This window comes from Mobula birostris, chromosome 5, assembly GCF_030028105.1.
Source record: "Mobula birostris isolate sMobBir1 chromosome 5, sMobBir1.hap1, whole genome shotgun sequence".
Lineage (NCBI taxonomy): Eukaryota > Metazoa > Chordata > Chondrichthyes > Myliobatiformes > Myliobatidae > Mobula > Mobula birostris.
The window spans coordinates 115,187,587-115,207,175 of record NC_092374.1 but is presented as its reverse complement, the minus strand read 5'-3'; positions in this window follow the sequence as shown (position 1 = coordinate 115,207,175).

Sequence of the window (19,589 nt, the reverse complement as noted above, 5' to 3'; positions counted from 1 at the left end):
TACCTGCACTCAGAGCAAGCCATCACACTATCGTCCTGTGGGTGTGCTATGTCCACTGCCTATGCCCCACTGCCCCTGATCCCACCTCTCTAGGTTTCCTCACTAGGCTTCCCCATCTAATGGAAATACCACCATTTTGGTCATTGTGGATCAATTTTCCAAGGCTGTTCACTTCATTATGCTCCCTAAGCTCCCATCGGCTTTCCTCATAACATAGTGTCTGATCATGGACTACAGGTCACTTCCTTCCTTTGGAAGGTTTTCTGCTCGAAAGTGCCACACCCAGCCTCTCAGCTGGCTTCCACCCACAATGCAATTGCCAGACTGAGAGTGAACCAGCAGTTGGAGACAACCCTGCGCTGGCTTGCCCCTTCCAACCCCACGTCCTGGAGCTCTCAATTGGTTTGGACAGAGATCACACACAATAACCTCCAGTCATCTTCCACGGGTATGTCTCCCTTTGAATGCCAGAAGGGATTCCTTGATCTCGATCAGGAGATTGATGTAGGAGCTCCTGCAGCTGAACAGCTGATCCAGCACTACAAGCGCACGTGGAGATGAGCCAGGGCTTCTCTGCTGCTCACCCAGAAACAACATTCCTGGCAGGCTGATCAGTTCTGCCAACAGGTAAGGCCATTCAAGCCAGGAGGGGAGGTCTGGTTGGCGTCAAGGGATCTTCCTCTGAAAGTCAAGAGAACAGATTGGCACCATGCTACAGTGGGACCGTTTGTAAGGAAAAAAGGTTTCAGTAGGTTTCAACAGGTACATTTAATGTCAGAGAAATGTATACAATATACATCCTGAAATTCTTTTTCTTCGCAAACATCCATGAAAACAGAGGAGTGCCCCAAAGCATGAATGACAGTTAAACATTAGAACCCCAAGGCCCCCCCCCCACCAGCTCCCCATCCCACGCATGAACAGCAGCAAAGGAATGACCCCCCAGCAAAAAAAGCAACATACACCCCACCAAGCATTCCAGTGTGCAGCAAAGCATCAATAAGACACAGACTTGCAGTACCCCAAAGACTACTCGTTCACCTGGTATTCGACATACCACAGGATCTCTCTCTCCCAGATAATGGAAAAAGGGACGTCCTCATTTCACAGCAAGAGGAGAGATATAAAAAGCAACTCGTTGATTTACGATGTTAAAAGTCTGTTGCATCACTTTTTCCAAGCTCTGTGCCCAAAGAAGTTGGGTCTCTGGGCACACACCCAGTGCCAGTTTGCTGCTTATGATCTTCTGTCTCCCACGACGCATCAGACAGTGGCACCGACCTTGAATCTGCCCGCCTCCAGAGCCATGAAGATCCGGCACCCTGAAGGTGCGTTAGTCTGCTAGGCCGCCTCCTTGGCATATCAAAAAGCGGTCGGTCATGAGGCCCCGAGAGCGGGTCCCATTTCCGTAAAGAACTGAAGAAAGCATGTAAGTCCAGGTCAGGGTCTTCAAAAGGAACTTGAAAAGGAAAATAAAGAGATATCAAAGATAGAAATAGAGCTTTTTCCAAAGATGCAATCAAAGCAAAGGAGTCGCCGCTATGCGCCATTGTCCTCCTAAGGCAGTCAAGACAGTGTTGTATAGATTGCTTCCATCAGCATCACTGAAGATCCACACAGTATTCCATGTTTCCCAGCTTAAGCCAGTTACTACCTCTCCCCTGATCCCAGTCACTCTACCTACCCTTTCTCCATTCTTGGATGTTGGTTCTCTAGTCTATATGGTGCGGTACCTCCTGGCATCTCGTCAAGTATATGGTGAAGTCCAGTACCTTGTGAACTGGGAAGGGTATGGTCTAGAAAAACGATCTTGTCATCTGATGAAGGACATCTTGGACAAGTTGCTCATCTGGGACTTACAGTGGACACAAGTCTGTGGTGCCTCTGGCTGCACCTAGTGAGGGGGGCCCTGTCACAACCAAGGATTCGACAGCACAGTAGATTCGACAATTGTGGTCATGAATATGCATGTGTCAGCTAATTACTATTTCGTTCTGATGGTATTTAACTCCATTCCTTTTATCATAGTGCTTGTCAAGCAATGTTTCGCTGGATGCTTACATTCAGCTTTGGCTGAGAAATTGGACTGCCGAGTCAACTGACTCTGAAGACTAGCGGTATTTGATTTATATTTAGTTATTCCTTTCAACCGCAGTGTTGGCTTCATTTTCTATTTGAGAGTTTAGTTAATGGCCCTGTTTGGCATAGTGTTTATTGTTTTCCTTTCCCTCTAACTCTGTTTGCATTAAAGTCTGTGAACTATTGACCAGTTTCAGTCTCTCTCTCTCTCTGCACTCGGGCCATACCTGAGCATAGTGACACCAGTGTGTCCAGTTTGACTCCTATAACAGATCCAGCCTTTCTAATCAGTTTGAGCATGTTGTCATCACCCATGTTAATGCCATTGCCCCAGCACACCAGCACATAGAATATTGTACTGACAAAAACAAACTGATAGAACATGTGAAGGAGAGACCTGTATACTCCCAAGGACCCCAGGACGTAGAAGCAACTCTGGACCTTCTTGGACTTAGCCTTTGTATTGGTGCTCCACTCAAGTCTGTCATCCAGCTGCACCTCTAGATACTTGTAGGTCCTCACCATCAATAGTAACAAGGAACAATGGAGGCTTAGTCTTCCTAAGGTCCATCGCCATCTCCTTTGTTTTACTGATGTTGAGTTGCAGATGGTTCAGCTTGCACCATTTGACAAAGTCCTCCACCAGAGCCCTGTATTCATCCTCCCGTGCTCCCTTTATACACCCAACTATCTCTGAGTCATCAGAGAATTTCCGCAGCTGATATGACAGTGTTGTAGCTAAAGTTCCAAGTTAAAGTCCAAGATATACTCCAGGTTATTGAGAGAGGCATGGAGAGATTGCTGGGTCCAAAATCTTTGTGTCCTCTCTATCCACAGGTGAGGCCCTGAGGACTGACAAGTAGCTAATATTGTTCCATTGTTCAAGAAGGGAATCAGGGTTAATTCTGTAAACTATAGGCTGGTAAATCTCACGTCAGTGGTAATGAAGTTACTGGAGAGAATTCTTAGGGATAGGATTTATGAGTATTTGAAAAACTATGGCCTAAGTAGGAAGAGCTGGTATAGCTTTGTGTGGAGAAAGTCATGTCTTATTAACTTGATTGAGTTTTTTGACAAGATTTTGAGGGTGATTGATGATGTAGAGTTGTGGATGTCGTTAGCATAGATTTTGGTAAGGTGTTTGACAAGGTCCCTCAAGGGAGGCTTATCCAGAAGTTAAAATGCACGGGGCCCATGGTGAATTGACCAGTTGGGTTCAGAACTGGCTTGTCCATTAAAGGGTGGTGGTCAAAGGGATATACTTTAGGTGAAGGTCTGTCATTAGTGAGTGTTCCACAGGGTTCTGCACTGAGGCCTCTGCTTTTTGTGAACCTGGATGAAAATATGGATGGGTGGGTTAGTAAGTTAGCAGATGATATGAAAATTGGTGGTGTTGTGGATGGATGACTGGCAAAAATACAGCAGGATATAAATCAGTTGCAGATATGGGCAGGGAAATGGCAGATGGAGTTTAACCCAGCCAAATGTGAAGTGTTGTACCTTGGTAGGTCAAATGTAAAAAGATAATACTCCTAAGGGACTTGCCCTTCACAGTGTTGATGAGGAGAGGGATATTTAAGTCCAAGTTGATAGCTCCCTGAAAGTGGCTACACAGGTGGATAGGATGGCTAAGAGAACATATGGCATGCTTGCCTTGATTAGTTGAGGCATTGAGTTCAAATGTCGGGAAGTTATGTTGCAGCTTTATAAAGCTCTGCGAACAGCTCTGGTTGCCCCATCATAGGAAGGATGTCAAGGCCTGAAGAGGGTGCAAAAGAGGTTTACCAGGATGCTGCCTGGAATAGAGGGCATGGGCTAAAATGAGAGATTGGACAACTTTGGATTGTTTTCTCTGGAGCAGCAGAGGCTGTGGGGTGGTCTGATAGATGCTTATAAGATTATGAGAGGCATAGCTAGAGAAGTCCAACAGTATCTTTTTCCCAGATTTCAAAGGTCTTATACCAAAAGGCAATTATTTAAGATGAAAGGGAGAATTTTAAAGGAGATGTGAGGGGCAATTTTTCTTTATTACAGAATGGTGAATGCCTGGAATGTATTGCCTGGAGTGATGGTAGAGGAATGCACATTAGGGACTTTAAGAGACGCTTAGAAAAGTACATCAATGTTAGGAAAATGAAGGGATATGGATGCTTTGTAGGCATAAGGCAAGAGCTTAGTTGTCCATTTGATTACTAAATTGTTTGGTTTGGCACAACATTGTGGGCCAAAGGGCATGTTCCTATGTTTTGATGGTCTTCCTTGTCCATACCTCTCACGATTTTATTAAATCATATCAGGTCTCCTTTTAGCCCCTTCTTCTCCATAGAAGAGTGTGTCCAACCTCTGCTTATAGCTTATGCCCTTGAATCCAGGCAGAATCCTGGTAAACATCTTCTACACCAGGGGTTCCCAACCGTTTTTATGCCGTGGACTCCTACCATTAACCGAGGGTTCCATGGACCCCAGATTGGGAACCCCTGTTCTACATCCTTTCCAAATTATCGATATCTTCCGGTAATGTAGTGACCAAAACTGAATACAATGCTGCAAGGGTGGCCTAATCAAATATTTTATATAGCTGCAGCATGCATTTTGCTCTTGCATCCAGTAGATTCGAACTCTTTGATTGTGGGGTAATTCAAGTGGGATTTTTATTTCAGTATAAATCTCAAAAACTTGTATATTTCAGGTTTGTTTGTGTTGAATATGTTATTGACATACTATTTAATTTTCCTTTAATAATGAATCTCTGCCTTAAGATTTTGGGTGGAAAAGGTGGAAGAACAGTAGGCTGGAGTTTGCAATTATTGACAAGGTGACAGTTCTCACTGGTTGTTAGAATGTGGAGATTGAGTTGAGTTACTTTAATTGAAGTAGTAATACGCTGTTGCTGAGCTAGTAAAGAGTTAATAGATTGTTAAAAATTTAAGTGTGAAGTGAAGAATCGGTTGCAATAACAAATATAACAAGTAGGAAGAAAATGGTAGCTGTAATTAACATGAGGGTTAACTTGGCTGGACTGACTCACAGGAAAGGTGTTGCATTCTCTCTCGAGAGGCGAATGATATGCTTGTTATCTCCTCATTATAGAAATATTCTAGTTAGGAGGTCAGGTATTTCCTATGCTAGATAACTCCAATTGTCAATCAATTGATGTAAAGGGTGTTGGGTCAATCCTGAGACATGTTACACATTAGATAATGGGGTTTAGTTGTCAGCTGGTGACTGGCTTGAGCAAAACTATGGAAGGTAGAAAGAGGACAGCCACCTCTAGTATCATCTGGGTTTGAGTTGGTGAGCTGGGTGGATCTTATGCATTTATAGGGAATTGTGCATGCAATTGTAATTGTTTGTGATCCTTTAGAACAATTATTCCTATTAATGGTGCGTCAATTCAAATGTTGCATGTGGAGTGAGATCTTAAACTGTGCAATGTCCACCACAGCTATAGTTCCCAAAATGCCCTTTTTCGTCAGGGTCTGGTGCTGGAGGTAATGAGGAGGTATTGAAAAAATTTAGAAGTGCAGGGATGAATACTAGGCAGCACTCTATTTCTCTAGATGTGAGAAGATCAGAGCAATAAAGAACACATACCAATAACATACAAGGCCTAGTATGAGCAATGTTGGAAAATCTGGTCCAGCATGGATTCCAAGCAGAATCATTCTCCTTTGGAAGCAGACTCACCAGTAATAGTGAGAGTAAGAACTGTCCATTTAAGCAGCATTTGAATGGTCTGTTGAGACCTACTCTTCTGTTTGAAGCCTACAACATCTCTGCATTGCACTGCCCTAATCCAACTTTGCAGCAGCAACATGAAATGTGCGTCGGACACAATGGCCTCACTGCTGTGTGTCCAGCAGCATTCATACAACACGTGCACAGACGCTCAACTGTCAAAGGCATCTAATATCAATCTGAAACAGAAGTGATTAATTTTTGGCCTCAATTCAACTGTATAGTACCAAAAATCACTGCTGCATGATGAATGTTTGGGATACAATTCCTGAACTCAAGTATAAAAGATAGATGAGTTCTTTTTACGAACTGTGTATTGTTTACAACCTCATAGTTATCTTTGCAATCTATGCAGATTAATTTTTTATTCTTGCTATATTCAAAATTGACTAATGGTTTTGTAGTTTACATGTGTAACTCTAAGAAACCCCTGTGCAAACAATAATTGAGGTCATCTTCACACTCTTCTATGCTGGGAAATCATCCTTTCCAGCAGTTAATACTTCAGACTGATCACCTCTCAGTAGAACAGAGCATTAAAGATGAAACAAGTTTTAGAATGCACAGAAAAAGGAGAATTTAAAAATGGGGTCTTAAAACATGTGGAAAGGAGAAAAAAATTAAATATATAGTTAAATGTGAAGGATGGATGAGGTTGTAACACAAAAGAAAGTGTTAATAAGACTCGAAATAGATTACCTAGTTGAGATTAAAATGGGAGATAGAGAAATATTATCCGAACTTACTGAACTACTTTCCTGCAATGTGCCAATGCAAAATGAGTTCCATCCCTCAAATTATGTTAAACATTATTGAAGTAGCATAGACATCAAGACCAGAGAGGATAGAATAGAAATCAGAAGGGTAACAGACCAAAAGATGACTGGAAGCCATGATTTCAGATTAAGAAAAATGTTGTTTTGACCTTATAGAGGCAAAGACAATAGTGAATATAGTAAACAACAGGAATACTGCAGGTGCTGGAAATTCAAGCAATACACATCAAAGTTGCTGGTGAACGCAGTGAATATAGTAGACTGGTCCAAAGTTTTTTGCCAGTAGATAATTACCTATGCTCATAAATGATCAACACAGAAGATGGCAGTGCGACGTAGCTTGCGCGGCCACTCTGGTGAATAATATCTGTTATCTGTTCAGTACGGTGCCGTGCACAGTCCTGATTTGATGGACACAGACGTTAGAGAATAGAGGAACATCTGGAGAAACTTCTGAAATGCCTTTTTCACTGCCGTTGTTACTGTGTGATCCTGAATGTCCAGACGGGAAGTCCCCGAGTCCTCGGCTTCGCTTGTTGCTCGGCGGCTGGGATGGAGTCGAAGCGCTCAACAGAGGTGGTGCTTGGTGCTCGGTGTTGAAGGGCTGGTCCGAGGCTCGAAGTTTTCGGATGGACTCAGTGTCGGTTGTGGTCGGGTGCTTCCAATGCATCGACAGTTGTCGGTGCCTGGAGATTTATGGCAGAGAGAGTTTCTCCCTTCTGCCGCCTGCTATCAGGACTATTGGGAGTCGATCGGAACCCTGAGACTTTTTTTAACCATTCCCATGGTCTGCTCTTTATCAAATTATGGTATTGTTTTGCACTGCTGTAACAATATGTTATAATTATGTGGTCTTGTCAGTGTTAGTCTTTGGTTTGTCCTGTTTTTTTTTGTGATATCACTCCGGATGAACGTTGTATCATTTCTTAATGCATGCATGCATTTCTAAATGACAATAAACGAGGGCTGAGTGTCCTCATTTACTAAAAAAAAATCACAATATGCTGAGGAACTCAGCAGCCCAGGCACATCTATGGAAAAGAGCAAACAATCAACATTTCAGACTGAGACCTTTCATCAGGACTGGAATGGAAGGGGGAGGGGCAGAATCAGAGTAAGAAAGTGGGGAGGAGGAGGAAGAAGTATGAGGTGGCAGGTGATAGGTGAAACCAAAAGAGGTTGAGCATGTGAAGTAAAGAGCAGGGAAGTTGATTTGTGAAAGAGGTAAAGGGCTGGAGAAGGAGGAATCTGATAGGAGAGGACAGAAGACCATGGAAGAAAGGAAATGGGGAGCAGCACTAGAGGAAGGTGATGGACAGGTAAGGAGATAAAGTGAGAGAGGGACACAGGAATGGGTAATGGTGAAGTGGGGGGGCAATTACTGGAAGTTTGAGAAATCGGCGTTCATGCCAAGAGGTTGGAGTCTATCCAGATGGAACATAAGATTTTGCTTGTCCAACCTGAGTGTGGCCTCATCATAGCATTAAAGAGGCCATGGACTGACATTTTGGAATGGGAATGGGAAGTAGAATTGAAATGGGTGGTCACCAGGAGATATCGCTTTTTGTGGCAGACTGGAGTGAAAGTGCTCCACGAAGTGGTCTCGCAATCTATGTTGGGTCTCAGTGCTATACAGGAGCACCAGATACAGCAGATGACTCCAACAGTCTCACAGGTGAAGTGGCTCCTCAAATGGAAGGACTGTTTGGGGCCCTGAATGACAGTGAGGGAGAAGGTGTAGGGGCAGGTGTAGCACTTGGATAACAGGATCTCACAAACAAGCCCACTTTTCCCTACCCCCAGTTTCTGCTTTCCGCAGGGATCACTCGCTACTTCCCCCCACTGACCTCGCTCCAGGTGCTCATCCTTGCAAGCGGACATTGGAATTGAACTCCAAACTCTGACACCTCGAGCTGTAATAGTGTAGCATTAACCGCTGCACCACCTTTGCACCTTGGTTTACCTTGATACCAAAATAGTAAATGTGGCTGATGTTGAGAAAGAAAGTTTTAGACTGTAAGAAGATATTGTTGGACTTGTTAGGTGAGCAGAAAAATGGAAAAGGAAATTTAATTCTGAAAGATATTTGAATTTATATTACTGGGGGAGGTAAGCAAAGCAAGGGAATATTCAGAGAAAGGAACTTAAATTGAAAATGCCCACAGATCTGTGAAGATAGAGGAATTGATAGACAAGGTGGGTAAGAAGGCATATACGATTGTCCTGTAGGTTTTCACAAATAGAACAAAGTGAGGAGTTTTATGTTTAATGAAACCTGTAACACATTTTATTGAACTTCAAAACCTACAAAGAAAAGCGTGTTAAAAACTCTTTACATAAAAATGTCATCACATCAGACCAGCCGCTTAAGGTGAAACTCAACGTCTGTGGTTGTGAATTGTATATATTTCTCCCAATTATGTTACCCTACACAGCCCTTGCACCCCCAGAATTCACTAAAACCGATATTGGGGAGCTTGGACGAGCGACCTGTCTCGGGTCGTGTGTTCCATCGGTGGAGGAAGAGTAGGTGCCTCTGGCTCATCCAGAGGTATGTTGATGTCCTCATGGTCATGTTGTGACACCAGGGGCACGGCAGCAGAACGCGCCTAATCTTGGTGGGCTGGTTTAAGGCAATCTACAGAAAAAATGTTCAGGTTTACCCCTCTTATCTATGATAAAGTTTTCTCTCCCCATTCCAAAATGTGGATCGGGACTTTGTAAGGTGCATCATGGCAATGAAAGCAAACAAAGCAAAATGTAGGTCAACAGGAACCCAAGAGTGCTATAGGCCATGTTGGGAGGTAGGAATAGGTGAAAAGGAATTGAATTTACTGAGGAACGTGGAATGCTGTTTAGAAGCCGACCAGCAATCGTGGCATCAGGAATGAAATCACCAACCACTCGTAACGCTGCCTATTAAACCAGCTCTGCCACCGACGACGGCGGATCCCCTTTTGGAGCTGTTCTGAGCCCAGCAGAACCCATGGGAGATGATCGTGCCGACACTCATTGGTTAGGGAAGCCCTGAGAGCAGCCTTTAAGGACTGGTGAATCTGCTCGCATAGGCCGTTCAGCTGTGGGTGATATGCCATGGTGTGATGTAGCCTAATGCCGAGGTTCTGGGCCATCACAACCCAGAGGTCTGATAGGAATTGGGGACTGTGGTCAGAGCAAGTATCAGATGAAATGCCAAACCGAGCAACCCAGGTACTGATGAATGCCCAAGCCACGCCTGCGGCCATCGTCAATGCTAGAGGGATTGACTTCTGGCCACCTGGTGGTATGATCCACCATAGTTAGGAAGTGTTTGAAACCGTGGGGGAAGAGAACCGACAAGGTTCCACATTGACATGGTCAAACTGTCACTCAGGGACTCAAAAGGTGTCAATAGTATCTGAACATGACGGTTAATTTGTGCTCACAGGCACTCCACACAGGCTACAGTCCAATCACGCATATCCATGCCAGGCCCAGATGCAAGAGGCAATGTGTGGATTCTAAATCAGTTCACCTCTTGTTTGGGGGTACAATGAGGTGAGGGCGATCTGTTGAGACATCACACAGGAGAGAAATCCCAGCTTCTCCGAGCTTAATGTCAGCCAACTGCAAGCCCGTGACTACTGTTTGGTAAGCCTGGACTTCTGAGTCAGTAACTTGTTCAGCTGCCATGTTGGCATAGTCAATCCCTATGTGTACGGCCTTAATGGCTGGCCACGAGAGGAAATCTAGCATGGCATTATTTTTCCCCTTGATATCTTGTATATCCATTGTGAACTCTGATATGTCGGCCAGGTGGAGTTGCTGGCGTGCAGACCAAGGGTCTAATATCTTAGCCATTGTGTGCACAACAGGTTTGTAGTCAATGAATGCTGTGAAATGACAGTCCACTAGAAGAAAATGAAAATGGCGGACAGCCAAATAGAGATTGAGAAGCTCACAGTCAAACAAGCTGCACTTCCTTTCAGGGGGACAGAGTTGCCAGGCGCCATAAGCCTCTGACCAACTGTTCATACACAGCACCCACAGCATAGTCTGAGGCATCAGTAGTACTGGCAATGGGTGTACTGGGGAGTGGGTGCACCAGGAACATTGCGTTAGAAAGAACTCGTTTGGTATCATCAAAAGCCTTGTTCATGTCCGCTGACCAGTCAAGCATGTGATTAGCGGTATTTCCTTTAAGCACACTATACTGGGAGAGGATCAGTTCAGCAGCTTGCGGAATGAAGCGGTGATAGAAATTGTTGCCATGCCTAAAACCTCCAGTAGTTTTTTAGTAGTGCAAGGCGGTGGAATTCCATAATAGTGGCTACTTTTGATGGGAGGAGCTTCGCACCTTCTGTGGAGATGTGATGGCTAAGAAGGTCAATTGTTGACAACATAAACTTGCATTTAGCCGGGTTAATAATCAACCGGTGTTGGCTTAAGCACTTGAAACGTGTGCGTAGATGGGAATGCATGTTCGGATTTGGATGATGTGGCGATGTATCATCCAGGTAAACAAAAAAAAATCTACGTCTTTTAATACAGAGTCCATCAGCCATTGGAAAGTCTGTGCTGTATTTTTTGGGACAAATGGCATGTACAGAAACTCAAAAAAGACAAAACAGAGTTATCGCAGCTATTTTGGGAATGTCCTCTGAGCACACAGGTACCTGATGGTAGCCCCAACTAAATCAACTTTGAAAAAAATTAACTTTCTGGCTAAATGAGCCAAAACCTCTTGGATGTGTGGGATTAGGTAATGATCAGGGGTAGTACTCTCGTTAAAGAGTCAGTAATCCCCATATGGGCGGCAACCACCATCGATCTTAGGAACCACATGGTGAGGAGAAGCCCAGGTTCTATTCGACTGCTGTGCAGTTCCAAGCCTTTCCATGTTGGCAAGCTCAGCCTTCATAGTTGCCAGCTTTTCTAGGTCCTGTCTACGCATGCGGGCATGGACTGGCGGGCCAGTTGTGGGAATGTGGTGCTGGACCCCATGTTTTGTGACAGTCATGGAGAATATGGGCTTGGTGAGGTTTGGGAATTCACCCAGCAGTCAAGTAAACTCACACGCATGGTTCATGCACTTGACAGTGTAACCCCAGGGAAATACTGGGGGAGCAGGGTAATGACTCAAAGTCCTTGACATTCACAAGCTGGCAGTTCTTAATTTCAACTAACAGTCCTTGGGCACACAGGAATCCTGCACTGAGCAGAGGTGTAGCCACTTCAGTCAGAACAAAATCCTCTATATAATGTCGGCCACTGAAGCAGAACATCACCTGCAGTATCCTGTACATCCGGATGTTGCTGCCGTTGGCGGCCTCCAGTGAGGTTTCGTCACTCTTTGCCTTCTCATCAATAGGTGATGCCGGTAGCATATTCACATGGCACTCATATCACACAGGAAGCACCGCCCTGAATGAGTGTCCGTAATGAACAGTAGATGACCCTGGCAGCTGGAACCCACTGAGTACCCAGACCTCTGATGTCCCGATGTGCTGGCACTGTTCAAGCTGCAAGGTGGTTGGCACTTCCTAGCGTTCCGAACAAAGCAAGCTTGGTTAAAGCACAGGCCAGGCATTGTCTCTTTCACGGGTGCAGGTGGCGTTCTGTTGAGGGCTTATTGAGGTAGACTGTATTGAGTGTAGACTATCAGACATTTTAACAAGTTCCCTATAGTCTTTCATGGGTGCATTAGTGAGGGCTATATGAAAATTATCAGGCATTTGCTGCATGAAGACTTCTTTAAAAATAAAACAAAGATGGCAATTTCCTAGGAGAGACAGTATGTGGTCCATTAGCTCCACAGGTCTAGCATCACTACGACTGGCTAAGTAGAAAAATTGCATGGTGCGCTCAGACTCCAATAGTCAATCAGTGTGTAAAAGGTGAGTTTTCAGCGATTAGTATTTATTGTGTTCAGGTGACTGCTCGAGGAGACTTACCACTATCGCAACCATGGAATTGCTGAGCAATGCTACCACGTAGTAGAATTTAGTGTCATTGGTGGAGGTCTCTCACAGCGCAAATTGGGCCTCAGCTTGTACGAACCAAGTGATGGCATTTTGCTCCCAAAACTCCGGCAGTTTCAAAGTGCCTGAATTGGCCAACATGTTCAATAACTCTGGAATCGTTCCAGATCATTGGGGTCACCAATGTAGGTTTTCGCAAATAAAACAAAGTGAGCCATTTTATGCTTAACACATTTTATGAACTCCAAAACCTACACACAAAAGTGCATTAAAAACTCTTTATGTAAGAACATCATCATGTCAGACCAGCCTCTTATAGTGAAACCCTAACTCAATGTTGGCGGTTGTGAATTATGTACATTTCTCCCAATTACATTACCCTAAAGTCCTGTCAACACCTTCCCACCCCACTCCTAATGACTGCACACCCTTCCATGCTCAAAGACCAATTTTAAAGTGGCTGTTTAATTTACTAGTATCTCAGGCATATGTAAGGAAAACAGAGAAATAATGCCATCACAGTCAGACGTGCAGAATCTGTATGGTCCACACAGACAGGATCAGAGTGCAGGATTGAATGTATATCACTAGAACTCAGTGACATCAGCACCACATGCTGCACCACGCTGCAGCCTTTGAAGAAGAGAATTCCATAAGTTTGACCAAATAACAACAAAAGAATTGTCCAAATAACCTTTCACCCAGATTGATTGGTATAGTAATTTAAGGAGTTATCTTCCTCATAAGGCTGCTAATGTTATGAACTGACCCCATTATTAAATTCTATTCCTTGCCAAAATGTCACATTATTAGAAAGTGAATTAGGAAACTCTCTCTCTGGAGCAGGGGTTCCCAACTTTTTTAATGCCATAGACCAGTACCATTATGCAAGTGGTCTGTGGACCGTGGGTTGGGAATGCTCCTGCTCTAGAGAGTGGTGAAAGAGATGGGGTTACACTGTGGAGATACTTAGCAAGTGAGGAGCATCTATGTAGAGAGGGGTGAGATGGGTAAAAGGGGGTCAGTTAAGATTTCAGAAAAATGACTTTATCTACGATTCTGTCAACCATTAAACAGCAGAATATTTCTTAAATCTTCTCTGACCTATTGCATGCATTTTTGGTTAATTCACAGGAGTTAGTCCAAGTTCCTGCTTCTTTGCTGAATTCCATGAGAAAGCAAGCATCAATTCACAGTCTTGCAGTTTGTTGCAAAATGCAGTCACTTCTCGATTTCTGTACTTAAGTATGATTACTCAGAGACCCTAAAATTGCTGTTACATGGGCCACTGTTGACAAAGATTTAAAGTTCATAGCTTGCAATGTTCAGGCCAATTATTCTGTTTGTCTCCCTAAAGAATAGATGCTTCCTGATCTACAGTGTTTTACAAGTAAGCCCCACTTAATGTACAGTGCCTATTAAAAATATTCACCCCCTCCCCACTGGAAGTTTCCATGCTTTACAACATTGAATTACAGTGGATTTAATTTGCCTTTTTTGACACTGATCAACAGAAAAGACTCTTTCATGTCAAAGTGAAAACAAATTGATCTAAATTTATTATAATTATTAAGCACAAAATAATTGATTGCATAATTACTTACACCTTTCAAGTCAGTATTTAGTAGATGTACCATTGACAGCAATTACACTCTTGAGTCTGTGTGGATGGGTCTCTACCAGCTTTGTACATCTGGACACTATAATTTTCGCCTTTCTTCTTTACAAAACTGTTCAAGCTCTGTCAGATTGCATCAGGATCATGAGTGAACTGGCCTTATCTAGTCCAGCCACAAATTCTCAATTGGGTTGAGTTCTAGACTCTGACTAGGCCACTTCAGGACATTAAATTTGTTGTTTTTAAGCCATTCCTGTGTAGTTCTGGCTTTATACTTAGGGTCATTGTCTTGCTGGAAAACAAATCTTCTCCCAAGTTGCAGTTCTCTTGAAGACTGCATCAGGTTTTCCTCCGGGATCTCCCTGTATTTTGCTGTATTCATTTCACCCTTTACCTTCACAAACTTTCCAGGGCCTGCTGCAGTGAAGCGTCCCCACAGCATGATGCAGCCACCACCATGTTTCACTGTAGGGATAGTGTGTTTTTGATGATGTGTTGTGTTTGACTTATGCCAAACATAGCATTTAGTCTGATGGCCAAAAAGCTCAATTTTGGTTTCATCAAACCATAGAACCTTCTTCCAACTGACTTCAGAGTCTCCCATACGCCTTCTAGCAAACTCTAACGAGATTTCACGTGAGTCGTTTTCAACAGTGGCTTTCTCTTTGTCACTCTCTCATAAAGTTGCGATTGGCGAGGCACCCAGGACACACCTGTTGTATGCACAGTCTCTCCTGTCTCAGCCACTGAAGCTTGTAATTGTTGCAGAACTGTCATAGGTCTTTTGGTGGCCTCCCTCACTAGTCCCCTTCTTGCACAGTCACTCAGTTTTTGAGGATGGCCTGCTCTAGATAGATTTACAGCTGTGCCATATTCTTTCCATTTCTTGATGATTGACTTAACTGTACTCCAGGGGATATTCAGTGACTTGGAGATTTTCTTTTATCCATCTCCTGAATTGTGCTTTTCAATAACCATTACATAGAGATGTTTGGGGTGTTCTTTTGTCTTCATGGTGCTGTTTTTGCCAGGATACTGACTCACCAGCAGTTGGACCTTCCAGATACAAGTGTATTTTTACTATAATCAGTTGAAACACCTTGATTGCACACAGGTCTCCAAAAACAAATCTCCATTTAACTAATTATGTGACTTCTGAATCTAATTGGCTGAACTAGTGATGATTCGGTGTGTCATATTAAAGGGGGGAAAATACTTATGCGATCAATTATTTTGTGTTTTATAATCGTAATTAATTTAGATCACTTTGTAGAGACGGGTTTTCACTGACACAAAAGAGTCTCTATCTGTGGATCAGTGTCAAAAAAAGCCAAATTAAATCCACTGTGATTCAATGTCGTAAAACAATAAAACGTGAAAACTTCTAAGGGAGATAAATACTTTTTATAGGCACTGTGTACCACTGCATGAAAACTGTGTGCGTCCCAGCAGAAACTGGCATGGTTTGGCTCTCTGTTGATGTGGTCTCTAAAACATTTCCCCTGGTCGCAGGTGGCTTGACTAGCAAGATCCACAGAAACAGTAAATGGTATTTTGAGAAATGATGGAAATTAAGAGGATGGTGGCTGATTAGACAAATCTGCCTTCTACCATGCGTTGCTAAGGTTGGGTGACATGTTGTTACATGACAATACTCAGAAGCATTGAATGTACTGGTTATTCAAATATTTCCTTAGTTTTTTAGAAAACTACCAGTTTTGCCACTGTAGCTGTATTTCAGACCATGCAATTAATTCTTGCCCCCTTTGCCTATTGTTGTAGACAGAATATCACTCATGCATCTTGATTGACTGTGGAAGAAAATTATACAGTTAAGATTTTGAAATAAATGTTGTTGTCAAGCCTGACTAACTAGATATGGATTAGCACCTGGGTCATGAGGGTGACGGGATAAGAGGCAGACATTGCCTTGCTTGTGTGAGCTAACAATAGCCAAGCATAGATCATGTCAGCAATGAGATATTGTTAACCTTTTTCCAAGATTGTCTAGCAAGTAGCAAATAGAGGAACTAACTGTAGACATGTATCTCTAATTTTTGGCATTGTGTGGAAATGTTAGTAAGCTTTCTGATAACTAACAAGTGCTTTGGAAATTGTTGACCAAGTATGTTTAGCTGTTGGCTATTGCCCAAAATCTAATGTATAATCTTAAGATGTAACCTAACATTGTCGGAGTCGTTAGACACTGGCTCGCCGTGATCATACAATAAAAGGGTTAACTGTATACTGAGGTCTGTGTCTTTATATCTGTTCCCTAACAGAGTAATGTCTCTCATAGTGATTGGTGACAAAATTCTTTCACAGTAAATCAGAGAAAATTCTTCAATATTGACCTATGTGACGTTACTCTGCAAGTGTTTTTCCAATACCTCAAAAAAGAGTTTCCCCATTGGTGCCAGTAATATTCTTGGCCAAATGTCAAATGAAAACATTTGGTTCAAGGTTAGAAAAAAATTTGGAAATTGATCCAAATACCAGAGGCTCGACCCTCCAACCTTGAGTCTTTACAACTTCAGCTACCGTAGTTGATTGCATGACAACGGAGAGATATTCTCTACATGTTACAGCTAGCATACTTCTGTTTTAAAATAGCATGCAGATGCCCATCATTAATATTTCTGCCCTATTCACTCAGAATCTAAAGCATCTTATGGTGCTCTTTCTAATGCATATTGTTTTGAATACTGCAGGTAGGATTTTATACCAGACTTGGCCTTCTACGTACAAGTTAGATAATAAATTTCTTGCAGCATTAGTCAAGTAAAATACACCAATCTAGGCTTTTTGTGCATGCAGACACGTGCTGTCATATCCTTCCAGCTGTGTACTTGTACAGATAATATTGCAGTGTCTTGGCAACATTAACCATGCTGCTGTTCAGTAGAAAATACTGACACACAAGCTCAGTGTAAAAATCAGAGTCACATGAAACATCGACCTGGGGCCCACATCAAATGGTCGCACTACTTGTCAGGTCTTTCTGAGAACAGGCATCTTAGGGTGGGTTCTACAAATGTAAATCCTGGTTGGTTTGCTCCATCTGGTTGTTGGACTGCTTGTGAGACCCAGAGGAAAGACTTGCAGTTGTCCTTATCAGTTTACAGAACACCTCCAGGAATGTGATGTGAATTGTGGACCACAATCCGTAACAATATCCGTGGATCCTGAAGACCCAGGCTAGGACAATCTCAGCCAACTCTGCCGAAGACGGTAGCTTCTCCAAGTTAATGAACCTGCAGGCTTTCAAAAGCCGATCAACAATTACCACGATGACTGACTTCCCCTTGGATGGTGTGAGACCGGTGACAAAGTCCATGGAGGTGTGTGCCCAAGGTCTTTCTGGAACGGTTAGAGACTGGGGGAGCCCTTGAGGTTGAGTACGGGTTTCCTTGTTCTGGGCACACATCTCGCATACCTGCACATACCGCTGAACCCCTGTCATCATTCTGGGCTACCAATACCTCCTCCTGATAAAATCAAGGGTCCTGGCAGTCCCTAGTTGTGCAGTCATTCTCAACAAATGTCCCCCATTGGAGTATCTGGAACTAGATGGAACTTGGGACAAACAGCCTCGGAGGACCGTTCCTAGAAACCTTGCGCTTGGGCCTTGTGAACAAGAGTGTCAATATCCCAACAAATTTGCACTACCATTCAGACCTGCAGCAAAATTGTGGTGGGCTGCTGCTTTCATTTCAGTTCATCATACTGGCGGGACAGGGCATCTGGCTTCTGGTTTTTCAACCCCATTTGGCAGGTCAGGATGAATTCAAAGCAGTTAAAGAACAAAGCCCATCTGGCCTGCCTGGAATTCAGCCTCTTGGCCTCCTGAATGTAAGTGAGGCTTTTGTGCTCAGTCCAGATGAAAAAAGGGTTCTTGCCCCCTCTAGCCAGTCACGTCATTCCTCCAAGGCTAACTTAACCACAAGAAGCTCCTGATTTCCGATGTCATTGTTCATCTCTGCTGGGGATAGCCACCTGGAGAAAAATGCACACGGATGCAGTTTACAATCTGAAGGCTGGTCATTGGGATACGCCAGCACCCACTTCGATGCCTGAGGCTTCCACTTACACGAAGAAGGGAAGGTCTGGTTTAACAGAAACCAAGATACTGTAGGAGCTGTTGTGAACTGTTGTTTAAACTCTGCAAGAGCAGCCTCCACTGCAATTGTCCAGACAAAAGGGCCCAAGGATTTCTTAGGTAGCACCATCAGTGGAGCTGCTGATGAACCTGGTAGAAGTTAGAAAACCCCAGGAATCATTGGACCTGTTTGATATTGGATGGTGGTAGCCAGTCTCTAACTGCTTGAGTCCTGGTAGGGTCCATTTTGAGATTGGCAGTGGAAATGATGAAACCCAAAAATGAAACAGTCGTCACACGAAACTCTGATTTCTCCAACTTGACATTAAGTTCATAGTCTAGAAGCTTCTGTAAAATGTCCCTGATGTAAGCGACATGCTGTTCCATGGACTTCGAGAAGATTAGGGTATCATACAGGTAGACAAAGGCTCACATATTGAAAGACTCTTGGAGCACGTCATTTATAAAGGCTTGGAAAATGGCTGGAGCGTTCTGAAAGCCGAAGAGCATAACCAGGTACTCGTAATGTCCTGTTGGTGTATTGAATGCAATCTTCCACTCATCGCCTTCCCTCATACGGACCGGATTGCATGCACTCCGCAGGTCTAGTTTTGTGAATAGTCTCGCTCCTTGGAGCATCTAGAAAGCCTTATTCATGAGTGGAAGGTATTAGCGATTCCTGGCTGTAATGCAGTTTAATCCCCCTATGATCAGTGCAGGGCCGCAGGCTCTCATCTTTCTTAGGTACAAAGAAGAAGGCTGCACTGGCGGATGAGGTGGCAAAAGCTACTTTTAAATACTCCTCCATTGCGCTTTTCTCTGGGCCCGAGAGGGTATATAATCAACCCCGTGGGTGACAAGTACTGGGCGGCAGGTCTATAGCACAGTCTTAGGGTCAGTGCGGTGGAAGAGTTGAAGCCTTTCCCTTGCTGTAAGTGGAAGGGTTTTGACCAGATTCGGTGATGCTATCTCCTCCGGACTTTCCTTCTCGGACGACTCCTGAGACTTCTTAGATGTCAGGGATGATATGACAAACCTGTGAGTCCTCTCCCTATGCTCACAAAGTTCCTTCATAGAAGCACTGATCAAATCCCTGTCTGTACCTTAGGCAAAGGTAGTGCGGCGCCACAGAGGGTTCTTTCTCCCCGCCCCCCAGGAATAGGCTTCAAGGATCAGCATACAGGAGTTTCTCCCTTCCTTGAGACTTGGTGGCAGCAAGCCTTAAGCTTAGAGGCAAGTTTCCCAGACTGCTCAGGCCCTTCTTTGGATCTTTCCTGAACTAGAGATTCCCTCTCTCTAGTTCCAATGGGATCCCGACT